Source organism: Embiotoca jacksoni, unplaced genomic scaffold (genome assembly GCF_022577435.1).
Source record: "Embiotoca jacksoni isolate LCO1_2020_lvr unplaced genomic scaffold, fEmbJac1.0.p SCAF_7, whole genome shotgun sequence".
Lineage (NCBI taxonomy): Eukaryota > Metazoa > Chordata > Actinopteri > Embiotocidae > Embiotoca > Embiotoca jacksoni.
Genome location: NW_027185425.1, coordinates 7,698,584 through 7,724,410, shown reverse-complemented (window position 1 = coordinate 7,724,410; position 25,827 = coordinate 7,698,584). Strand labels below are relative to the sequence as shown.

At 40.2% G+C, this 25,827-nt stretch overlaps 1 protein-coding gene across 5 annotated transcripts in view; it reads right to left on the bottom strand.

Annotated features, from left to right (window-relative positions):
- elmo1 (engulfment and cell motility 1 (ced-12 homolog, C. elegans)) overlaps nucleotides 1–25,827 on the bottom strand; it is a 100,076-nt gene that overhangs the window by 67,384 nt on the left and 6,865 nt on the right. For 4 of the 5 annotated variants that reach the window (XM_069175765.1, XM_069175763.1, XM_069175766.1 and 1 more), the window contains exon 2: nucleotides 1–33. This exon is cut by the window's left edge and continues 123 nt beyond it. The gene's annotated coding sequence lies outside the window, so the exon portion shown is untranslated. Of the gene's footprint in view, nucleotides 34–9,609; nucleotides 9,767–25,827 lie in introns of those variants that run through there. The other variant, XM_069175764.1, reaches the window with a different exon arrangement.

Here is a 25,827-nt window from a genome sequence, read left to right as displayed (position 1 = left end):
CTGTCACTACTACTGGAGATGGCTCATCCAAACCTTCAGGACAGGAGGAAAGAAAAAAAAAAAGACAGAAAATGGGGCACATTAGTCAAGAACTAGGCTTACTTATTTGAGGTGATGTTTGCAAACAGCAGCCTCCTTGAAATACAGAAAATGTTATATACGACTGAGGAGAAAAGGTTGGGGCTGAAAATTACATAAGATTTGAGAAAAGTGTAGCACCCGGGGAGGCTGCTAATAATCAGCTGATAAACTCATCTCCAGCAGAAGCCACTGAACAGCTCAAACTAATAATTTACACTTATACAACATTAAAAGTTTGAGGAAATTAGTCAGTTGACCTACTTACATCCATTTACTGCAATTTGTGCAAACGTGCCAGAGTAAACACCTTGGCCCCTAACATTAAACCATCTGAGGTCATGCTACCAAGCTAAAAAGCAACAAGGTCTATCATCAGTCCTAGTTTAAAACCACACAAGCAAAAACTGCAATTCATTAGAACAGACCATACTCTTATGTTTAAAACTAAGCTCTTGCTAATTGCTGTAGATACAGGTACTGAAAACCATATTTAATAACATCTAACACCCACTTACAAACTAAAGCAGACAAACCGATTTTTTTTTTTATTTGTCCTCCGAGATCACTTTTTTCAGCGGTAGGCAAATTAAATTTGCAGTTGTTGACACGCAAAGCATTAAGTCCTGCCGGCGGGGTACACTCCCAAGTGTAATTCAAATCCAAATTTGACTTCTAATTTACTAAAAAGGTCACGGTTGGTGAGGGAATTGAAAAGTTACAATAATTTTTATTTTTAGATCCACTGTGTATCACTGGGGCCTGGCCTCAGTCAGTCATTTACACACAACAGAGACAGCACAAACCACTCAGCAGCATCTTCCCAGGACTGAAGCAGTTCATTTTGAAAGTCCTTTTGGACATTTTCACTGTGATAGAAGTGCATGAGTACCAGCAGTTCAGGAGAGAAAGCAGCAGTGATGTAGCTGCACTTTTGCGTCATTAAACAGTGTGAAGGACTCAAAAGCAAGAGCTTAAACAGGTTACTAACAGAACCTCTTCCTCAACTCCACTAGCTTAAAGGGGTAACCCTCCAATTTTACACCTAAAAAGGAGAATTTACTCACCATGGGGAATCTTCAAAACATTTGTATAAATGTCTTCTGTGATTCTAGGTGAGCTTTCTAAGGTGACTTGGAAATCTCATTTTGGGTTTTGAGCTGCCTTATATAGCAATAATATCTTATTGCATGTATACTATACCAAGCGAATTGACACCAAAAATTGCAGTAAAGAAAAGCCAGATATATGTTATACGAGTCATTAAGACATTTTTTTATTACTTAAGTTTGTCCTCCGAAGAGCACTGTCACGATTATATTTCTACTGTAAAATGTTCCACTTGGTAAAAATGTTTAACAGACACATTTAAAAGAATCCTTTTTATGTATGACCAAAATATTGTTATCAAACTTTTGAAATGTGCAAAAATCCAGCATGTCAGGCTATAGTTTGAAGACTACAATTTTGAATCATAAGCATTGCTTTGTAATGTGGAGCATATAGTTTTAATGGTATGCTTTCATTCCTTCTTTTTTGTCATCCAAGTGTCTGAAGTTAATCTCTCTTTCCAGAAGAGGGAAGTGTAGGATTCAAACACTGGGACATTGAGGAGAGACAGAGTGAAAAAGTGGCTAGGTGCATTTTTCTGACATTGACATCCCGGTGAGGCTCAGAAGTGAAGTGTTACAAGACATCGATAAGTAAAACTGACATGTTCCCCATATTTCGTCAGTCAAAGCACAAATGAAATGCAATAACAGATCTTGAGTCTGTACAAGCAACCATGCGCACCCTGGTTCATACGCCCGGCAATAAACAAGCCCACCAACACTCACCCCTCTTTCAAGCAATTACACTCTAACGCTGAGCCTGTAATCCTGGGTGGTTCCTCTCTGGCTTCTGTCTCTGTGTACTCCTGAGAGGCCACTAAAAAAAGTCAGATATCTGACAGAGGAGGAGGCAGCCAGATTGACCCGAAACCTTGTGGCTTTCCAAGATAAACCAGTTAGGGGTCCTGTGGTGGAAAAACAGCCAAATCACAGTCTCTCCAGACCATACAAGGGGAACTGAGTAAAACCACTTCTGTGTGCTTCCAGGGGGTCTAATGAAACCCACCAGTGCACAGTCATTGAGTGGAAGATGTAGCAAAGATATCCCCAAAACCAACTGAGGAAGGCATCAATAATTTACTTTCTCAGCCTGTCTAGGAAGCTTGGATCTTCCTAGTTCCTAGTGGAAAAGCCTGTTTACATATTTAATCTCGATCCATAATGCATAACGACTGGCTCGGACTAAATCCTGGGAGAATACCATTGAACAGAATATTGTGAGTGTTGATACAGCACATATGCATGAGCACGAGCAGAAGAGTGAATGGTGAAGTGTGTGTGGACTAACACTGACCAAAATTGGCTTTTACTTGCAGTCTGTGTGCTACTGTATAATACATCCAGTACTGTGTGAGTTTTCTTTATTCATGTGTGCATTTGATAAGCATGTGTTCATTTAAAGATAGTATATGTGATGAGGCTGGCCTGGCATTGTCAGTGAGTCACCCCATAATAATCCACATAGCCTTTATTCAAGGGCCCGTTGCCATAGCAGCTGCTGCATCAATAGCTTGAGATGTGGATGCATCTTTCCTTCCAAATTGCTTGCCATACTCAAGTCACATTTGTCACAACTCCACAAAAAGGAGTCACTCCGCCCCTCCTGCCTGGAATTTCACCCTCGAAATATGGACGAGTATGTCCATTGAAGATTAGAGTGATTTTGTAATATATATTAAATACTTGGTGAGACACTTTGCCTTCAGTGATACTCAGTGCATGCAGCTATGTGTCTCTCCGTTTCCCTCCCTTCTGCCTCTCCCCTCTGTAACGTTATGCAGAGAAAATACAGCTTCTGGTCCTCATTCAAAAGCAAGGTGGTGCATGAGACGTGCAAAGAGCAAAGTGGAAAGAAAACAGAGGCGTGTACATCTGGATCAACACAACCTGGCACACATCACACTTAGTACACTCATTGCTGAAACAACATATTGTTTAAAAAAAAAACATCTGCAGCATCATCCTGTTTGTTCCGTGTTAGAATAAGACCATTTCTCACAAAGGCAAGCCTTACTGCATATGCAGTGCGCACAGAATGTGTGATTCATTCAGTTGTATACAGACAAAAGCATGTTAGTCATCGATGCACAGATTATCATCCTTCTCAATACTCACTGAAGACACGGAGCAACAGTGAATGAAAGCTATAAAGCCGACACTCTTTAAAAAGCCTGTCGAGATTTTAAGCTGTTTGGTAGCAGCGTGACCCCGGGGATTTCAGTGTTGGTTTGTTGTTTGGTTCATCACTTTAATGATCATTTCTGAACAGACATTCATGGTGCCCGGATGATGAATCTGACTGATTTCGTGATCCTACGACTTTTCATCTGGCAGCACCATGAGGTTCACATTTGTGGTTTTGGATTAAATCCCTCAACAGCTATTGGATGGGTTATCATAAAATCCGGCTCAAACGTTCATGTCCCCGTAATGACATCCCCTTTAGCCTCACCTGAGCTTTGTGTTATGTGCTAATTAGTAAATGTTAGAATGTTATCACAATGAACTGAGATGGCAAGCATGGACAACAGTGTATTTGCAAGTTCTTCGCATCTTAGCATTAGCCATTTGCTAAACACAGTCTTACAGACACACAAACATGGTTGTAGACTCTTTGTCTTGTTTCAACATCAAACAACAAATCATTATATTTTGGAGCGGATCTAAATGATTTCTTGATGCACCATGGGTCCACCAGGATTTGTCCCAGTATGCCCAATTGTTTCGTAGGACAATGTATATTATGGAAGAGTGGACTGTTGGCTTTGGCAGAGGTCTGCGCTCACCGAGTACTTTTCTAGTTAGAAGTTGGGCCTTAATTTAATAGTTTTTGCCATTAGTTTTATTGCTGTACTCACCAGGAGAACAAACGTATCAATGTAAAACTAAAGCCCGACCTGTGAATCCACTGGGATGACATATCTTAGCTAATATTATCTTATAGCAGACATAGAAGAATCTGTGTATATGTGAATGATGAGTAACTGTGTTTGTAACAATATCTGATTTAAGTTAGTGTGTACAGTGCTGTGACAACAGATAGAAATAGCTAAAAATTACCAAAAAATGAGAGTGGGAGATTTGTTTGTATTTTAGTGTCAAAATAGGAGCTTCTCCTGCTAACACAGCTTGGCTTTGTTTTTTCAATAGAGACCTCGAGAGTGTGTGTGTGTGTGTGTGTGTGTGTGTGTGTGTGTGTGTGTGTGTGTGTGTGTGTGTGTGTGTGTGTGTTTGCATCTGTATGTGTGTATTCCCAGCAGCTTGTCATCATCTTCCGAGAACTTTGGATGACTCTAAGATGGATGGCCTTGAGGCTTATTGATTGGGAATACACACACGGGCACACACCTATCTTATTGCTGGCAGTCACGGTACATCCCTTGCAAACAGGCTTAAATGTAATTGCCAGACACGTCGGTTCAACACACCAGAACACCACGAGCAGAGCTACAAACAGTCCAGCACTCATTTGATCAACATGTTTTTTTTCCCTACAATCGACACACACACCGCTCCTGGAATCAACTTCTTGGTAACACGGTTTGAACACCAGGCTTTTCTCTAGTGTGTGTGTGTGTGTGTGTGTGTGTGTTTGTCTCTATCTATTCTCATGTCATCATGAGTATTTACTATAGCCTGGAGGTCTGCGTATCAATTCCCAATCTGTCACTCTGACATCTCATCGCAGACTCTTTACACCGTAAATGGAACCTTGTTATCAAGCTAGCTGCTGTCAGAGCTCATCATGTCAGAGCAGGTGATTTGCTGCAACCTGGTTCAGTCGAGTGTGAGTGAGTGTGTTTATTTTTCGCTCTGCCAGAGGGTTAATCAGTTAACAGGACACAGAGCTCACTCCATCTTTTATTATCTGAAGAACAGTTTTTCAGGATCTCACTCCGCTTCCTTGCTCTCCTCTTTTCCTGTGCTCATTAATTTTGTCTACCACATCCAATGTTTCTAGCTTTCATCAACCTCTCCTCTATTACCTGCCAAGTTTCTCTCTCTTCAGAACATTATTTTGCACAATTTGACCAAAAAGAACATAAGGCATTGTAAAATAAAAACACAAAAAAACCACTAATAAACATACATTTTCTTTTTTTGATACATAATCATTTCGCTGGTTTAATTGCACTAATGTGCTATATTAATTAACATGCTGCCAAAACCATCAAACCGATAGTTTAACTGGGCTCCAGTCCAGTAAGGTATTGTGAGCTATGAATGTGTATGTATGCAATTCATTTGTCCTTAAATACTCTCCCACCTGCTGTAACTAGAGAGGCATGTGCTGCCCTGTTAGAGCAGCCATAATTCCTCAGGATTAGCTCCAAAAGACTGGAGAGAAAAAAAACCTAAATCTTTTGAAGAAACCGGTGATCTGATCCGCTTCCAGAGGTCAAAATTAAGGAACAAAACCATCAATAAAGAGGAGAGGGAGGGTAAGAGGAGAGGAAACAGAGGGGAGAGAAGTGCTATGATTTGTTGGGGAGTGCTGGGTTTCATCTCAATAATTCATGATGTGTAATGTGAGGATCACATAGTCTATGGAGTGAGGACAGGGGAGAAGGTGAGAAATGCAAGGGAACATGAGAGGAAATAGAAGGAGGAAGGGAATGAGAAGTAACGGAGATTAAAGGGAGGCAGAGACAGGCAGTAAACGTGAAATGACATTTAAAGTTGATTAAAATAAAGTGTAAAGGTTCATATTATGAAGGAATAGGGCAAGTGACAGAAAATACAACAAAGGATAATGAAAACCAAGACAGAGAAGGAAAGACAAAAAAAGAAAGAGGAAATGGAGAAAAGAGGAAATGGAGAAAAGAAGAGGATAAAATGGTAAAAAAATAAAAATAAATAAACAGGCGAGAGAAGAGAGCAACAGAAAAGAAAGAAAGAGGATTAGAAACAGAAAGACTGGTTTCCAAACTATTTATTTCATTAAAAGCATCTGGAAGAGAATTAAAGAAGTTATCTGAGAGAAAAAACAAAGAACAAATTATTATTCTTTTTTTTAAATGCACGAGTAAGGATGTAAAAAAAATATACGGTTTCACAAAATAAACTGAATAGCTTTGCTACTTTTATTAGTCCTTCAAATCAAACAGCAGCATGACAGTAAAATGAAAACATTTCACAGACTCATTGATGGAGAGAGAGAAAGAAGAAAAAATAGGTCCCTCCTGGACCTTTCAGAGGGAATCTTAATGGTGTGAGAAAACAGTGAGTCAGCAGTTTTTACACACAATGGCAGTGTGACCAAACAGCACTCAGCCCTATTGACCATCAGTTTTCTAAGAGGATAAAAGCCTTTGTTAAAACTTAAACTAAAATGTTAACCTTACACCCCCCGCCCCCAATTTGTCAGGGTTTAAATAATAGGTGATTTGATTTTGAACATTTGAGCTGGCACAGTCTAAGCAGCCCGACACATGTAAAACCCCTCATAGACCTCATGATCTCCCCTGTTGTTTAAGTATTAGTGAACTATCAATGATAAAGAGGTTAAACTTTGATCTGATTCAAATCTGTGATTAGAATAAATATATTTTATTAATTCTCTAATTCAATTACCATTAAATTATATGTTTTAAATAAATTCTTCCTCTAAGTTATAAACATTTGATCAAATTTCCTAACCTTGAATTGGATTAGATCTCTTTGACTCATCTTGTTTCTACAGCTCAAACAAAGTTTCCAAAATATGATGTACCTCATCATCATAACCCTCAACCCCCTACAGCAGACCACATGGCTGCTGGCCCAAGCTTACAACTTGTTCCTAAATAAGCTATGTTCCAGACGCTTCATAAGAAACACTGACTCACACTGACTATTTTAAGCAGTTTTAGACCCAATTCCAAATGGCATTTATTATGGTTTTACAAACACTTTAATCTGTTGTTGTCATAAACAGCAACATCATATAATTAGATATGTGAAACCAAACATGCAACAAGCAATAAAAAAAAAAAAAATCATTTTTAGCCCGTTTTACCCACAAAGACCCTGAAAAAAGCAGCAGTAAGCGGTCACCGTGACAATTCAAATCTTTGTTTTCAGGCTACAGAAAAATGTATCCTCTCTACCTTTTACATCTGGCTGCTCAGGCTCTTGTTTGTGCAGAGTGTGTATGCAACACAACGTTTTACATTATTGTGTGTATTTCTAGTGTGGGAGAGTGCATCAACTTATTGCTTCAGGGTGAAAACTTCAACAAATGTATATGCAGACATCTGTATCTGTGCCTTTGTGTGGGTGTTTCTGTATTAGCTTATGTGCTGGGTGGATTTCAAAAGAACCCCTTCTAGGTCTTCATCTGATGCCTCTACAAAGGGCCCGCTTAGCTGCAGGGGCCGGTGTGTGTGTGTGTGTGTGTGTGTGTGTGTGTGTGTGTGTGTGTGTGTGTGTGTGTGTGTGAGTGTGTGAGTGTGTGAGTGTGTGTGAGTGTATGTGGTGTCCGTCTCTAAAAAGAACACCATCCTTTATGAGAGTTGAGACAAAAGGCCACCGACATGGCGCAGAGGACCGAGAGTTATTGTCGCTCTGAGCATGACGCCCTCTCACACCTACTAGCCACGGGATGATCACATTACGCTTTTCATGTGTGCATATCAGAAACACCCTTTAATTCATGAAAGTCAGAGTTTCCAAACCACTTTTGTCAGAAACCCCAGCAGTTCTGCACAATGAATGTGAGCACCACGCCGCCTGTCTTTTTCCAAATGTGTTATTGTCAAGTGGCTTCAAACTGGATATTATTTAACTATAAATATCACAGAAGTGAGCATAAAAGTGCATGTCACACTATGTTTTTTATCCAATTGAATAATCAGTGTTTATGTTAGTTGTATTTGCATTTGTGGTACTACTACTGGCTGAAACCAAACATTTTAAGCATTTATCCCAGTGGTTCTCAAACTTTTTCTGTCATGCCTTCACCAGAGGCCAAAATACAAATTCCTCTGGTTGGGAATCGCTGATGTGATTAACATACAACACAGCATAGTCCAACGAGTGCAGCATGACAGAAAGAGTGCACTGAAAGTAGGAATCTTGTCCAATCCCTCCCAAGACACATACCCAACACTGAGCCAACAGGAAAACCCGCTGGCTGTAAGACAAAGGGCTGACAAAACAGATACAAAGGAAGAAGACAAAAGGAACAGGGGAAAAGCTGGGGTCACGGTTGAGAAATATGGCTTTGAGATTCAACCAAAGGAGGAAGTGCCAGGTTCTAACAGACTCAACATGCATGATTATACCAACAAGATACAAATAGAGAAATCATCAACAGAGCACCAGATGATTTTTAGGTATTCAGTTGAGCATCTTGGAAGGTTTAAAGGTATAACTGACAAGCATCACAACAGCCTCGTGACTTGTGTGTGGGATTCCTGCAGTGTGCTCCTCAGCAGGCCTCTGTTTCACAAACCCGCCCTAGCTCTAACAGCACTACTGCAACCAGGATATCCTGTCAAATGTCGGTACCAACAGCTCGTAACAACTCTCACCAGCAGACAGCCGACCTCTTGCAGAGGCGTTCGCCCGCTAAGGAGACACCAAGTCCACTTTTGCACTCATACCGAGCACAGGCACAGCTGAATCTACTGTATGTATGTCTATAAATCTACACACACACACACACACACACACACACACACACACACACACACACACACACACACACACACACACACACACACACACACACACACACACACACACAGGACAACAAGCGAGCATGGAGGTACAGTGTATTGCTAAACAAGGTACAATAGTGTGTTGTAAGCAGAGCAAGCTGGCAAATTGAGGTAAACAAGTGAGTCAGAAACAAGAGGTACTGGCATTCTGCAAACCCAGATAATCAAAACACTGGAACGCTCAGAGACAAGGAGACAAAAAAAAAAAGACATTTGCCAGAGCAAAAAAAGAATACACTGCAAAATTAGGCCCAAAGGTACACAACTAATCCATAATATGTATTGTGAAGGAACCTTCATATTGCCAAGTAATTACTTTCAGCTGCAGCAGATTTATCAGCTGTGAACGCTCCTTCTTTGGCCTTTCCAAAATCATAAACTACTGACACTGCGTTTCCATCCCCCCAAACCATGGGGCCACAATAGTCAACTCTCTTAAAACTCATCCGTTCTTTGACATTACAATTCCTCTATGGTTAGATGTAGAAAACCCACACGAGTCCCATCTTGGATGAGGCAGAAAGCATCTCCAATACATACCAAGACATTTACTACTCCCGACTGAAAACATCTAACCACAATGTTCATGCCCACTGGTGACACACTGGGGAGGAAAGGAGGCAGGGGAGCACACTGCCGCACCCTGAGGCCTGTTGTATCCTGTGCAGCCCGAATACAAGGTACAAAAAAAACACCATGAAGACGTGAGGACTCACCCGGAAAACTTGACAACCAACAGGACTGTTAGCTTTCTTCCAAATGAACCTGCTTGCAGGGGATGCAGCTGCTATATGAGGACAGAGAAAGTAGCTTTACTTTGAAGCAACTTTAGTCTGACGATCTGCCTGCAAGGAAAGGGCCTTCAGCATCATAAGCCATGGATAAAAACGTAACAACTGTGTGTGCGGTGCTTCACCTAAGGCTAGAGAGCAACCAAGAGAGAGCTGAGAGAGACAGAAGGAGGAAGTAGGCGTTTGTTGAGAAAAGAGGAAACAGGTCTGTCAGTGAAAAAAGCGGCAAAATTCAAAGAGAAGATGACAGCAAGCAAGAAAAGATCGATGGAGTCCAAAGTTAAAATTCCCATGTAAAAACAGGTAAATAATGCACTAGTATCATCCCTAAAAATAAAAAATACAGAACTGAGTTTATTAGATTACTTAAGTGTAATTATAGTTTATAGTTTATGAATACCTTATTAGCAATCCCCCTCCACTGTGTAACTCTAAACTACTGAAGCCTTAATACCTTACAGTAGGCAGCTAACCTATCAGGCATTTAACACACCAAAAACTAACCCAATGTTTTCATTCTTCCTTTTTCCGTCCTTTTAAGAACATATCAATCTTTCACAATATTCATAAAGAACACTAAGCATCTCCAGCTAGTGGTTCTGTGAGGTTGTACGCTACTCAAATGGTAACACCAGCATGCAAACTTGCTCAGTGCCAATACTAACATGCTGATAGCAGGCATTACTTCTCAGTTAAACCATTTTAGTTTAGCCTCTTGGCAAACTAATATCTGCGATTCCAAAGTACAGCTGAGACTGGTGGGGATATCATTAGTTTTGCAGGGTTTTAAATATTTATAAAGTTAAATATATTAGAATGTATCCTCTGGTAATCTCAAATATCTGCAATTTCAAGGCAATCCATTTAGTAGTTGTCAAGATCTTTCATGCTATCAAAGACATCAAGCTAATGGTGATTGTAGAAAAAAAGCCACAGGGATCACCAAAGTCAGTAGGATTCATTCTCTGGGGATCATGAATGTCAAATGCTCCATCAATCCATCCATTAGTTGTTGAGATACACTCAGTTGCCACTTTGTTTGGTACACCTGTACAATAAATTGCAATTCAAGGCAAATGTGTCCCAAGAAGAAAAGAAAACTGACAAATTGGAATTTTCCTCTTACTCTTTGTGATTACTCCAAAATGCACAACATATTCATATGTAGTACTGTACTGTTCTACATTAAATTGGGAAGTGTTTTAAATGTGTTGTCCCCGTTTAAATACGAGGCAAGCCGATTAATAGAAACACCTCTTAATATAATGTAGTCCAGTACAATACCGCCACCACTAAACACAAACTCTGTCATCATAGGCATTATAAAAGTATACTTTATGGCTAAATAGTTGCATGAAATGATTTTAAAATGGAAAGATTTACCTGATAAAGTGGCCCCTGAGTGTATTTCAGCTTGCACCAAAGCATTGGACTGTCAGACTGACCAACAAATTCAATATTGTTGGCAAAATATAGCCAGAAATGATCAACCAATGCAACTCACACTTTCACTTCCACTACTAGCTCCCCCTGATTACCACAGAGCCTGAACAGTCTGCAACAAGCACCAACAGAGTGAGTCAGACGGTTCATACTGTCGCAAAAAAACAAAACACTGATAATGAGGCTAAATGCCCAAATTAAACATTTAGTGTTTGAGCGAGGCTATGACATCTTCATTTCAGACTGAGAGCTCAACAGTCAATCTGTGCAAATGACACACAAAAACAGATGTTTACTCCACCCAAGCTGAGGTCAGTTTTGGTTCGTACAGTTCCATAAATGCGAACATCCAGGACTTTTACTTCTGAGACAAACTCCCATAGAGCCTCAGAAAGGCAAGCATCCAAGTAGGAAATTATTTCAACACAGCAACACCAGTGAAAACAAAACAAGAAGTTGAAGAAGTTTTGTCTTGTGCCAAGCCAAGAAAAGACACGAAAGAAGACAGAGCTGCATGTGAGCACAGCTGTCAAGTGGTTAGTCAAAGTCAACCTTACATATTGTGGCCTCAGTAAGTAAAAAAAGTTTGGAGGACCTATAGTATACTTTTGTTATCTATACAGCTGTTAGTCAGGGAAACTGAAACCTCTTGACTGCCCTGCCTTTGTGCTCTCTGAGCCCAGCTGACCCATTCGGGACGCTGAACCATATCTGTCGACAGCCGATCAAAATTCCTCCAGGTCACCCCCGTCTACATTCCCCCTTCTGGTTTCTAGTCAAAATTCAAAACCTGAATGTTTGGGTACAACACCGCTGAGGAATTTAAATCCCCGTTTCCTTTAAAGTCACAGTCCAGCCTGGGACGTTTATGATATACAGTCAAACTCAGTATGACTGCTGCAGTGTTTACATGTGCCCAGTTTGTTGTGGTTTTATAAATTCTTTCAGCAGATGTAAAATCTCAGTGAATTACAGAAATAAACTTGGTTTTTAGGTGATCCAGAAGCAGTTCGGTTCAGAGTGGCTACTGACTGGTGGTTTGTTGTTCCAGTCAAGAGCTATTGAGCCTAAGTGTGCAAGTTTGAAAGAAAATGTAATTTTATTAAATTACTACCAATAAACATAAAGGTCAAAATCAGATATTAATGACTGGCAACACGGGGGAATCTTGGAAACTGGTGTAGCAGTGACTTGGGATTTGATTTGCAAGCCATCGACATGACTACTGCGTAGTCGCATACTGTAAATGCATTGTAGCTTTGACCAAAGCAAAAATCTAGTTGAGTAAACCTAAAATTTGGATGTAACCTGTAGTATTTCATCCTTTTTTTGGTCTCATTTCAACTCTTTTTAAGCATTAAATAAAGTAAAAATAACCATTGTATCTACAAACAGGAAATTATACATGATGCATTATTTCAAAAACAGACTAATTATCACTAATTGCTTATTATACTATTGAAGTGACTCAAGTCACTCGAACCACAGCACACACTATTACTGTTTGCCTGTAGTGTTGGTGATTCAAGGATGTGAGCTTATGGTTACACTCATTTCTAAATGGCTCAAGATCAAAGTGTCAGCTGAAAACCAAAAATGGGGTGAAAAAAAAAGCAGGTTTTGAATAATGTCAGACAGGTGTTGACGTCATTCAGCTGATAAGTGTTTCATAACCCCTTTTTCTTATTCAGACATTTTCTTTCCCATTATTTCTGAACACAAAATGAACTTCACATCCCCACAGTTTGCTTGCAGAGGAGGTTGTCAGGCAAAGATAATTCCACAACACCTCAGGGGATAATCTAATATTCAAGAACACATCCAAATTTATTCCATTTCAGAGGAGTAACAAGGTTTACTTGTAATCATCAAACTCAGCATTTGTGATCCAAAAGTTTCAGCATACAGTGGTCTGTGTTATATGTGATCACTGTAGAGAGCAGAAAGACATATCAAGACTACACACCACCTTGAAAACAACCCCTCATAGGTAGGTGTATGATAACCCAATATCCTGCTTCCTAAAACAAAACAGGCACTAAGAACACACCAGTAACTCCCTGTGGCTGGATACAATATGATAGTTTTTCTTATTGAAATGGATAAACAAAACATTTTAACATGCAAAAATACAAAATCCCAGGATGACTAGTTCAAACCGGATACTGGGAAAGACAGAATTCCTGCTTGTCAAAGTCTCAGAAGGAAGTCTGAACTTGATAAGAGACAACCAGTAATGAAATTATCACAGGCCATATACAGCAAGCCATTCTTATTGGATAAATAATCTCCACTGAATTACATCTTCTCAGAGTCCAGATCATCATCATCATCATCATCATCATCAACAGTCCTCCCTGTATGCAAATGCCAGGTCTGTAAATCATCAAAACAAACAGTATTGCTTGATTACATTACAAAACTGTCAACTGAAAGCAGTCATGAAAACATGACCTTACGAGTTTTACAAAAATAAGACTGAATGGGTGGTATAAGTGGCTTCCTATATTACCTGCACACACACAAAAAAAAAGAAAAAAAAACAGAGCAGTTAAAACAGATTTTCCCAGCAAAAATATAGTCCAAATGCCACATTACATACGGAGTAAACGGCCACAGTCAGGAGTGACAACCTCAAAAGGCAATGTTAATAGGTATACAACCTGCTTGCTACAGCAGCTACTTAATTGGACCAATCACTCCTGGGTGTAATGTCAAGTAAAAATACACTGTTTTAGTTTGGTCTCTCTGCCCATGGGTTGTGCAAGTACCGTCCTATTATCCCATGGGATAGTTTATAATGATAATATTGGAACGTGGTCACACAGGAGAATCTTTTGCTGACTCTCGCAGACTTCCAAGATGGTTCAAACAGGTTCAGAGGGAAATGGACCAAGCCCGTGTGTACAACACAGCAGATAAGTGGTAAAAATGGATATGGATGTAATAAATGTAGTTTACTGCATACTTCTTACCAGCTTTGGATGTTTACACTTTTGTTTTGTAGTTCAATCATGACAAATTGTGTTAATTACCCATATTCTTAAATTATCATGCTCTTAGCTGCAGTCAACACTCCACTCAAGTCATCAATCATCGAGACCCTCCTTTTCGTCTTCTCTGTCTGAAATGCAGAAAGAAAAAACTGAAAACAAATGTCAATTATGTAAATTGACAGGGCATTACTTAACCCACGTTCAGCACGGAATGGAAGATGGGGAAAAAAAAAGGCATTAAAAGAAAGTGACTTGTGTGTCAAGGTACAGTAAACAACAACAAAAATGATGACAGTCATGTCAGTAAAAACAAATACAGTACTATCATCTCTAAAGCGGAATCAACATATGTCAAAACAAAATGTCAAACTATTCCTTTAAGTAAATATAAGGAATAATAATACAAAACAAAAATACATAAACAGTATCAAACAAATCTGACTATTGGCCGGATAACTCTACAACTACAAGAAACAACCAAGTGGTCATGTTTGATCTAAAATTAATCCAAAACTTTTCACATTTAACAGCCAAAGGGCCATTTTCTCTTTGTCAATATGATGATTGATGACTGAATTCATTTGGATTATTATTTGAATGTATTTGATGTTTTCAGCATTCAATAGGTTTCAAAATGCTGACAAACATGGTGACACATTGTTTATGAATGATATTCATCATTGTCTCTAATCGATCTCAGCCCATGATATTCTGGGATATTTAAGTGCTTATGAAACATGAGCCGTACGATTAAAATACCCGTGTGTGTATATTTTAATCCTCTGCACTTACAGCATGTGTATTCAAGAGCGTTGCATAAGTTGACTATAACACATGTTGTTTTTTTCCTCTATTGCCTCTAACTAACTGAAACACAATAGGCTATGGGCTCTGTTCAAACACAATCTCTTTTCTCTTTAGATTTAAAAATAACATGCCATCCTCCCCCATTACATAACTCAATATCAGTCAGCATCAAGGTCGGGCACTGAGAGCTTTAAAACAAAAAAGAGGCACACAATTAGGTGTTTACCCTGGAAGGCTTTTCACTGCCAGTTAGGGAAAAGTGTGTGTGTGTGTGTGTGTGTGTGTGTGCGTGTGCGTGTGCCCACAGGCTTTGTGAGTCACTGACAGTGTGACCTTCTGCTCTCAGGCTTCTCAGCCCTGTTGGAAGCGGCCTATCCAGGTCAAACACCCACTCTCCAAAGTGTATTTCTTCCAAACTAAAGAACATAGTAGGACTGACTTATGAAAATCCTGTTTGACCAATGTTGCCTTCAAAAGTGGATCCAAAGCAGAAGCTGAAAGAAAACATTAATTTTGTCAGGGAATGTTGGATTCTAGCTGTGTTGAGAGTAAATCAGAGTATATGATGATTTGTGCTTTCAGCAGATAGACGTTAGCCTCTATTTTAGTAATAAGCAGGTTGAGATCCTCGAGTTCCCATGAAAAACACATTACCATCACAATTTCCTCCAAAGAAATTCTGCACACTCGACCGCTCATCAGTTCTGATCTTTACCAAAAGGCTTTCACAGACCTCTGATTGAATTCTGAGGCTGATAACAGCGGCTTCTAAACCTTAAATTACCTCAGCCAGAGACGAGGGTTAGGGAGATAAAAAATGTTGGCTATGCTATGTGCGTCCCAAGGCTCCACACTGGCTGGTCTGGCTGCAGGCCCATGGGGTCTTTGGTGTAATCAACTTGCATAGCTGGACCATTAGGATGAGGCAGGGAAGAGGAGCCTACTTAAAGGAACAGACTGGGATCTGTAATGTGACTGCATGTATACTCCAAACAGAGGTGGATGGATCTAATATCCATGCAGACTATGATATGGATTCAACCAAGTGTTTACGATTGTAAACATTTACTTGAGAACTACATGGGCCAAATGCCATCTTCTAAATATGCTCATTGTAAATAAATAATGTCACATAAAAACAAACAATTTAAGCAAATAAAAAGGGGGGAAAAACTGCTAAAGGCTTGGCAGCTGAAACCTTTCATGTTCTCTAAATTGGCCAAATGCTGAGCATTACAATGCTTCAGACGAGCTTTTTACAGTTGTGTAATATTCATAGCAAAGAGATTGATAACGTTTAATTTGCTTTCTTAGGTTACATTAAATGCAACTGAAGGAGTTTGCATCAGCATAAGGACTAGAAACAGGTGAAAAACTTAGCCTAGCTTTGTCCAAAGGGATGACACTTTATCAACCAGCACCTCTAAAACTTTAGCCAGTTACATCTTTGTTTAATCTGTACAAAAACAATAGCGCAGAAAAAGGTTAGTCTGTCAGCAAAATTTGAATCTCAGCTCCTTCACACCACATTTTCTTTTCAGCCAAAGTTCAGTTTAATGCAAAGCGCAATATATTCTCATCATAGGCAACACAGAAGTCAAACCATCAAATATTTTCTAACTCCGATATATATATATATATATATATATATATATATATATAAAATAATCCCTCATCATTGATAAACTAGTGTTTTGCATGGTTTCGTCTGTTACATATAGATATTATATATTCGTATATTATTTTTAGTATACTCAATGAACAAGTTTGAAAAGTGAAAGTACTATCTTAATTCCACCACATGGGAGAAACAAAGAGACTGAAGACTAAGAAAGAACAAAATTCTCCCACTGTAGATTCTTAAATTTTCTCTTTATCAAAAGCAAAGCTTTTGAAAAGTTCCTTTTTCCAATGCTATGAAACAGTTGCTAAAAACTGGAGTGAACTCAAGAGAGTCAAATGTAACTCAGTGAAAATTGTGACCTGCTTCCAAAGACAACAGTTTGTGCTGTAGAAAAACATCAAAGTGTAATTCTTCAAACGCAGCAGAGTTGGGGTGGGGGGGGTAGTTTGACCGGAGCTCCCCTCTGACTGATCACTGCAGACAACAACGATTGGAGCCTCTGGGGCCACGCTTCAAGGAACAAGCCACCCTGAAAAAGTTCACTGGACCTCTATCTGTGGTTGTGTGTGTGGGAAGGGGGGTACGTATAGAGGGGACCACACAAAAACCCTGTCAGGTCATGTGACCAAGGCGGGGATAAATGGTGCTTTTTGGTTGGTTAGAGAGGAAAGTCATGGAAACAGGTCTATAGTCCCATTGTCTAACTGCGAAGCCTGTATGTATCCGTGTGTGTGGTTTTGTTGGAGGAGGCGGAAGGCGTTGTAGCGCAAGGAAGGACCAGCAAGCATTCTTCATTCACAAGCAGAAAAACGCCTCCATCATAAAGTGACCTTGACTACTCTAGCAGAACAGCGAGCACATCCGAGCATCTCTGTCTCTCTCTCTCTAAGTGGGTGCATTTCAGAGAAGGCAAACAACCACATAAACATAAACTGCCTTTAGTCTATTAAAAACTCTGACACAGTTCAGGTTATGAAACTAGGCTTTCATTGAAAAAACAACAAAAAGAACATCACGACAGACAAGTTAGGACTCGCTACAGTTACTCACTATGTAACTAATCAAAACATGTTCCTGCAGGGCAAATCAATACCTCTGCCTTTCCAAATGCCTGCTCTTCTGGCTCATCCAAACTTTGCCAAAAAAAATAAAACACAAACTTTACAAAAGAAGCGATTGGGTAATCAAAGTGCTTTCTGCTCACTTCTTTTATGTAAAAAAAAAAAAAATAATAAATCACTCAAAGGCAGAAATTCTTAACAATCTGCATTCATTCACTGTGTTTTAACTGGCCCCGACCGTTCAGTTCAGCAGGGTCAAGCTCAAGCATCTTCTGATTCTGCAGTTTAGCAATTAAAAAAAAAAAAAAAAAGCCTGCAATTTCATTTCCTCAAACTGCTAAAATTACACCCAGACAGCAGGAGAAATGTACCAGACCAAAGGTTGTTATGGAAAAGATGCGCACGCAAGCAGAAGACAATAGAGTAACACTGGCTTTTACATTCTGCTCTGTGGGGTTTCTCATTCATAAAACAGACAGTGGTTATCTCCTCTCAGCTAACTGAATGCTCTTCTTGAGGGATATTCTATCCCTAAACTGGATTATCGCTGCTCCCGAGGAAGATAATGTCGGTGCAGCTTCTGTGAGCTGAATGAAAACCAAAAGGCGGGTGCTTTGGGAAGTTATTTGTACACACAGTTATCCCACGAACCTGCACTCTGCTGACAAGGCATGAGCTACGTGTAAATCTCAGAATAGAGCAGGCGGGATTATGCAAGAACAGTACTGTAGCTAAAGGGTTAGTTTCACTCCTTTTAGAGAGAAAGGAGAACAGAACTGGCCAGGAGCACGGGCAGTATGGCAATGGTACGCTAATTACTGTAGGTGTCAGGCTTCGTGTGTCATGGTACCCACCTTACCACGTTAACGATTTATTTCAAAATAAATGAACAAGTACAAAGATAATGTTACCAGGGTGAAAAATAACAGCATACATTTATAGCATGTATCAATTAAATATTTTTTTATTTTACTGGATACTAATGTTCTCTAATTTTGATTTGTTACAGTTTGAAACTGAGTGGCATGAATTCTTGGTTGTTGCGATGCTGATTAAACAACAGTAAACTTCAGGAAACGTGTTGTAGTCCAGCTGCAATTCTATTGTATTGTATCCTATTCTATTCAGAGTGCAAAATCACTCGGGAACATGGGCCCAATACACTTTGCAAACACAAAGAACAATATTAAAGATCAAAAAGTAGGTTCAAAATGGACTCTTTAGAATATTTATATTTCAATTTCAATTATCAAAATGCAGAAAATAACAAGTGCATTCACTGTATGAGTGCGTTATCATGCCCTGTGTTATGCACCTGTATACTTTCCAAACGAGACAGAGCTAGACTGAAAATATGTCACAAAAACAACAGGAAGAAAAGGTCCAATTTCACTTTGATGTAAGCTTTTCAAATATGGTATACATGTCTGATCGGGCTCACTCTGATCTTACCTCATTTGCCTACAGCCAAAGATGTCTCCTATAACCTACTTCACTGTAATATCCACTGTCAGTGAATGTGTACTAAAAGCTTCCACATCACATCTCTGCAGATTACACACTGGACCACAACTGGCTTCCAAACTAGTTGTGATATCACAAACTCCTGCCAGTGCACAGAGATTTAAGTATTTCTCTTACAACAGATGAAAGTAAAAAAAAAAGTATTCTGGCATCAAACTCTACACACACATTATTCTCCACAGTGAAGCTCAAACATTCGAGTGAATTAGCAATACAAAAAAAAAAAGAAGAAGATTTGAGTCAAGAGGGACTAAATTAAAAGTATAAAATAGTGCAATTCAGCAAATTAAGTAAACATCATATTTGGTTTAGCTCCTAATTTAATGAGTTCGGTCCTTGAAAGAGCTGGCATTGATGTTGTGAAAAGATTTATTTTTTTATTTTTACTGATTTAATGTAAAAATAGATTTGATTAAATGGATTCACTTTGACCATAAAAAGTTACAGACAGTCTACTTGCAAAAAGCATTACATTTATGACTATAGTCTTTGTGTTTTTAAATAAAAGGTTACTGGAAAGCTGATGACTAAAAAGCTTTTTTCAGACCTGCTTTGTTACATTATAGGAGCTTAACTCCCTTTGCTCACAGCGCTGGCAGGGCTGGCATGTGCTCCATTGAGCTAAATGGGTTGTGATGGATTGGGCATCCCAGGTCAGGGAATTTCCATTGCAAATGATTGCTGAGCCACCAAGGCCAGGCTTTCATTTTGCTCGGCGTTTAGACAAACATACACAACCAGGATTGCTTTCAGACCGTATCCTATCAGGGAGACCCGAACAGTTGTATACACAGGAAGACGACGAATATTCGACCCTAGTGTTTGTATTGAAATGCAAAGTTTCCCACGAAATTTTGATGGAACTGTTTCTGGAGCTTATTTGTGCCCCTCAAAGTCGGAGTCAACAGAGAATGATAAGGTCTACACACAAACTCTGTACACTGCTGGTAAAGCAGCTTTGGGTAATATTTTCAGTCTACATCGTCATATATATTTTTGACTTTTCTTGATAATGTAGTTTATGCAGTGTTAACCTGCAATGCTGCAAGCATGGAAGAATATTGCTTGCAAAGTACAATAAATCTGTTTCCTATTCCTAAAAAAATAAAAAGCAAGTTTTCTTTCTGGAAGTGCTCTAAAAAGCCTCTGGGTTCCATTCAACTTCTCTCATAAAATACAAAGTCAATAAATTTCTTCAGTGAGTCATTTTGGTTAGCTAAAGTCACTCAAAATAACACAAAATAAGCTTCAAAAAGCCATGTTTTTGGGGGCTTGTCTGTTTGATTGACAGACTTGTGGTGCAGTCAGGTTACGGCTATTGGTGGGCATTATGTAGTTTCATGGGGTTTCCAATCAGATTGAGTCAGATTCACCGCTTGCTCCCGCCAAGCTCGTCCATATATGGTCAATTCACCCTACGAACTTGGAAGATGATGACAGCCATTATATGAACTCGAGGCTTCATGACACCCATTCACAAAACAACGGGTGATCACACTTGCTGCTTGATTCTGACTCATTTTAGTTCTGGCCTTTTTACTGTTCTCTTCATCTCACAAACGCATACATTAGTTTTGTTTCTGTTTCCCATTCGGGCTGTGAACAGTTTGTCATGCTGTGCACCAATGTTTAGTCATTTGCTAAAGTAATATAAGGTAAAACTAGTTCTAGGAAACTATTATCCACATTGGATAATCCTGACCCGCCTCTCCACCACCTTCTGCAGGGACAGCGGAGCACTTTCTCCAAAAGACTCCTCCAGCTCCGCTGTCACAAGGACCGATACAGGAGATCGTTCCTGCCCGCTGCAATAAGACTGTACAATAACTTACCTCTGGCAAAATCCATCACACAACAATAACACCGTTGTCTGTTGTCTGTTTTTCTTGGTTGTTTAAATATTAAAAAAAACTTTGCACTATTGTTTAGTTAGTTTTAATTTAATTATTCTATTCTATTGTATTCTATTTTATTGTATATACTGTGTCTTTTTATATTTAATATTTTTTACTGTTATTTTATTTATTTCCTGTATCTATAAATGCTGCTGTAGCGAGAAAATTTCCCCTTGGGGATTAATAAAGTAACTATCTATCTATCTATCTATCTATCTATCTAGAAGCACTTGGTGTGATGCAGTCAAGCTACCTGCAGGTCCCTGCAAATACTGCAGAGCTGTTCCTATGTAAGAATGAGATGAAAAGAAGTGAATTAGGCCGCACTAGCGTCTACAATTCAATCAGAGGGCGGAAGCAACAGTGATATCAGTGATATATCAACAGTGTGGGTCAACTTTAGCATGGCTAAAGTGAGTTGTCAGCAGTGATTTATGAGAATTAACATTAAAAATAAAAACGAGTTTTTCATTTGACAAAGGCGGCTTATGCAAATCATTTTTCAAAAGTATGAATACATCCTACATCGCAAATAATCTCAAGATCTACAGTTGCTCTTTGTCCCCATGCAGCGCGTTGTTTCTTCTCCCTGCAGGTCTGTCGCAGAATCACACCGCCATGTGACATTTCAGCGCAATCGATAATTTGGTCTGCCATGAACTTCTGCTGCGGTGTTGTACACATCATATACATTTCTTAATGGAAACATGGTCTCCACTTAGCTAAATTCAATAGCTCAGAGGATTACCATCTCCACTGAAGCATGTAATAATGAAAAGGTCATATCACCATCATAACTCAACAAACCATAATCCACCGCTGCCTCTTTAATGGCTTTTAAAGTGTGTCAAGGCCCAAATCGCTGCCACCAGTCACGTACTTAATGAACATGCCCTCCACTAAAGTGCCAGTTTGCCAGTCATTCTGCCCAGCTTTGAATGCTTCATTCCCTGTTGGCTTGTGCTAGCCTAGATCGAGATGTGCGAAGAGCCCAAGAACATTTGGGATTGATTCATAGCTATTTTTACTTGTCCTACTTGAACTAAATGGTTCAGATACTCAGAGGAAGAAGTCAGCCACTGAAAAGGCTTATTGAACTCCTAAAAAAAAAAAAAAAAAAAAAAAAAAAAAAAAAATCATTGGAAAGCTAAATGGTGGTGGGAGAGAGGATGCTTTAGTGTAGAGCTTTCAGAGAAAAAAAAAAAAAAAAAAGCCACCTTTGATTGTAGAGAATAAGCTATGGCGTATATCCTCTAGCCATTGGTCTATTATCTAAAGAATGCTGGTATTCTGAAGAGAGAAAATTAATGTGCTGGGAAAGATAAATGCCCGTGTGTACCCACACCCACAAGTTTAATAAAGGTAGATTGAATAACAGGTCTCAAGTGACCTTGCACCTTTATGAATTCAAAGCACACAGTAACTGCATTTCCTCCAGAAACCACACAGGACTGCTGCACATATAAAGCTCCTCTTCACCAGAGCAAAAATTACTAATTTTATTAAGCCATGACTCCGGCGAGAACACAGGCCCTCAAAAACACTCATTACCTTAGCATATAGCGAACAGGCTACTGTTCAATGTTACTGGTGCTACAATTACGTGAGGACTGATGACTATCATCACAAGCGTAATAAGCGCTCTACGGGAGCCCTGACATTATGGAAGATGGTTATGAGCTCTCTTGTGGAAATCTCCTGCTGCTGATCCCACTGCCAGCTCTCTGAAGTATGGAGTCATGCAAACACACACACACACACACACACACACACACAGGCTGAGGAGAAAGCTAGTGTAGACTGTGTATCTGGTCTAGGTGCTATGAAAGGATTCAGTCACTTCACAGATCAGCCATCTATTTGCTGTGACTGGCACAAGAGAGTGGGAACAAAGGAGTCACTGTGGCTGTCACACACACTCCTCGTTACACTCACCCTTTGCCCTGCCAGCTGTCTCTCCGTCCCCTCCCACAGGCCCCCAGCTGTGGCTATACATCAAGCAAACCCGCGCACACACACACACACATGCAAAAACACCCACCAGCACGCATGTCCTGGGTAGTTTCAGGACCCGGTTTCACCACGACACTCTTTTGGTCCTCGCCTCTACACTACACTGAACGACTGACTGACTGCACTGTTGGAGGCACAATGTTATTCACCAACCACCAACGGCTCATCAGTATCACACCACTGCACACAGCCACACATGAGCTCATGCTTGCAAAGAACAATATAGTGGGGTGGATTTTCAAAAATATTTTCAGTGTATTGCTGGTTTTCTTGAGTACCGTCTCTGAAATACTCCTCCCTGTTCTTTTATTCTTGTCTCCTGAGTTTATTTGCCCGGCTTCCACTTCACACATGCTACGCCCTGTCACCACAACACCCCCCCCTTCTCCTGACAGATGCCCCATGTCCCATCTTTGGGCTCACCCTTTAATTTGCTAACCCTATAGCTCTGCCCCTCAGCTTCCCACTCTCCACTACTCTCCTATTATTTATTTATCCCTCACGTTTTTTTTTTTTTTTTTTTTTTTTTTTAAACCATATGCTGCACCAATGCCCTTCCCTCCCTGTGTTTACCCACTGACAGGCCTCAGCCCTGCCTGTTCAGTCACGAGCCAGTGGCAATGCCAGCTCGGCCTCCACCCTAGCAGTGTGGTGAGTGGCCACTGCTAAAACACTTTCATCCCCTTCTGTATGCCCTGCCCGAGTCCTACAGAAGCCATTCATTGGGACTTTGCCAGTAGCCGCCTTATTATTGTCAAGTTATACAGTAAAATCATGGGTGGGGGCTTTGCTTGTGGTACAGAAGCAGAGAGAGTTGAAATGAGGGTAAAGTCTGTCTATTTATGGACTTGGGTATGCGATTCAAGGAACTTCATTTTTGCCTTTTATGGGTTAACTGCATGTAACCCACATTTATATGAAACAGAGAAACAGAGGAAGAGTGGGGAAGGGGGGAGAGGAGGGGGGGGTCAGTGGAGGGCATTCCTCAGGCCAGGCTTTCATTGCTGTGGGTACGATGTCATTGGAATGATGTAATCGGTGCATATCAGCCCCCCCCCCCCCCCCCCCCATACATCTTTTCACTAAAAGTATGGAAACAGACACATGCTTCCCTTGTCAGCCTGTCCTGTAATTGATACAGTTTAATGTTTAAAAACATGAAAGACGATTCACTTCGGGTTGTGGGGTTGTGCCTACACCTCTTGACCTTTCTCTTCAGACTTTGTCAACAGGAAATGGATCAGTTCACATGCAGATATCGGCAGGAAGTGGTTCACCTTTCAACTGCAGTTCAAAAGAGGCCTTTATAGTACATTCAAATCCACTTTTCGTGTAAACCATGGTTGTTTTTCTTGGTATTAACTCAAACCTGAAACTTCTCCTTCTGTGTATGTAAAGAAACTTTCACCAGGTTTAGAGCGTGTCCTGTTCGCTCTCTATTGTAAAACTGCCCTTGGTATTTCCTGTGCCTTCCTTCTGCTGCACTGTCTGGGCTGGAAAATGCAGCCAGACAAGTCAGACATGCACACACACAAAAATACAAACACAGGGTGCTAAGCTTCCCCTCCAGACAACAAAAGAACAGACGCAGCAACAAACCCCGAAGGCAACATTAAACCCAGCTTGTCTGCCACTACAATACCCCTCTTTTCCCAATAGAGAGCCATGCTGAGCCTGATCAAGCTGAGCTGTACCATGGTATTCATCAGTTCAACATAGCCGGGAATAAGATAAGGCCTAAGCACAGTGACAACGTGTAGCATCCACAGGAAATGGAAATCTCTGATGTGTGGCCAGCACCGACCAGCCAGGGTGACACAGGGTAAGGCAGGTGGTTTACAGATGGAGAATCTGCTGAGGCCACATACGGCGACAGAATCCTGAGCTCAGCGCGATGATTCAACCAGTCTGGGAGACCCAAAATACTCCTTGATGTTTATTCTCAGATGGCAGGGAAAAACCTGTATCTATAGAAACATAGCTGGCAGGATTGAAAATAAACAAAAACATTGATAAGCACAAAACAAGAGGAAGAAATCTCTGCCAAAGAAAACTGTCTCACCTTCAAGTGTCTCTACAGAAGAATACTCTTCTTTTAACAATGTTAAAAGAGTGAACTGAGCCAGAAGCCTAATATGCTGTAGCAATTACTCAGCTCCCGGCTTCATAAGGCAGTGAAGGGACAAATAAGGGTCTAATGAAAAGTTTGCTTGCGTTTTTTGTAAAAAAAAAAAATGTATGTGGTTGATAGACCAAACAGCCTGGGAAATTAACAGAAACAAATGTAAAATCTCTCAATTCTTGCATGACTTCAAACATTGTGTGGACAGAAAATAAACACAGGGAATGTGAAAGCAAGTTGAAACATTGCTTCTTCCACAGAGTAAAGAAAATAAGACCCATCCAAGAGCTCTTTGGTTTAAGCTTCTCAATGAGTTTCACCTGTTGCTCTTTGATGGCATCAGCATCCCCCCTAAGGAAGGCTTTGGGAGGCCTAAAGAAGACCTGTTTTCCAGATCACACTTTCTTGTTGCAAACAAGTGACGAAAGGCATCATCAGGGTGTGACGGTGATTATTCATATTTTTTACTGGCTGGCTACAGCCCACAGAAACGCAACTCAGGCTGCTACTGAGCTTCACATTGGCAGCAAGAGAGAAGAACACTGAAGCTTTGAGCATGTGCTGCTGGTGGTAGTGGTGGTGTTGTTGTTGTTGTTGTTGTTGTTGTTGTTGTTCAGTGTGTGGGCAGTGGGGGTCAGAAACTGGGCAAGATGTATAT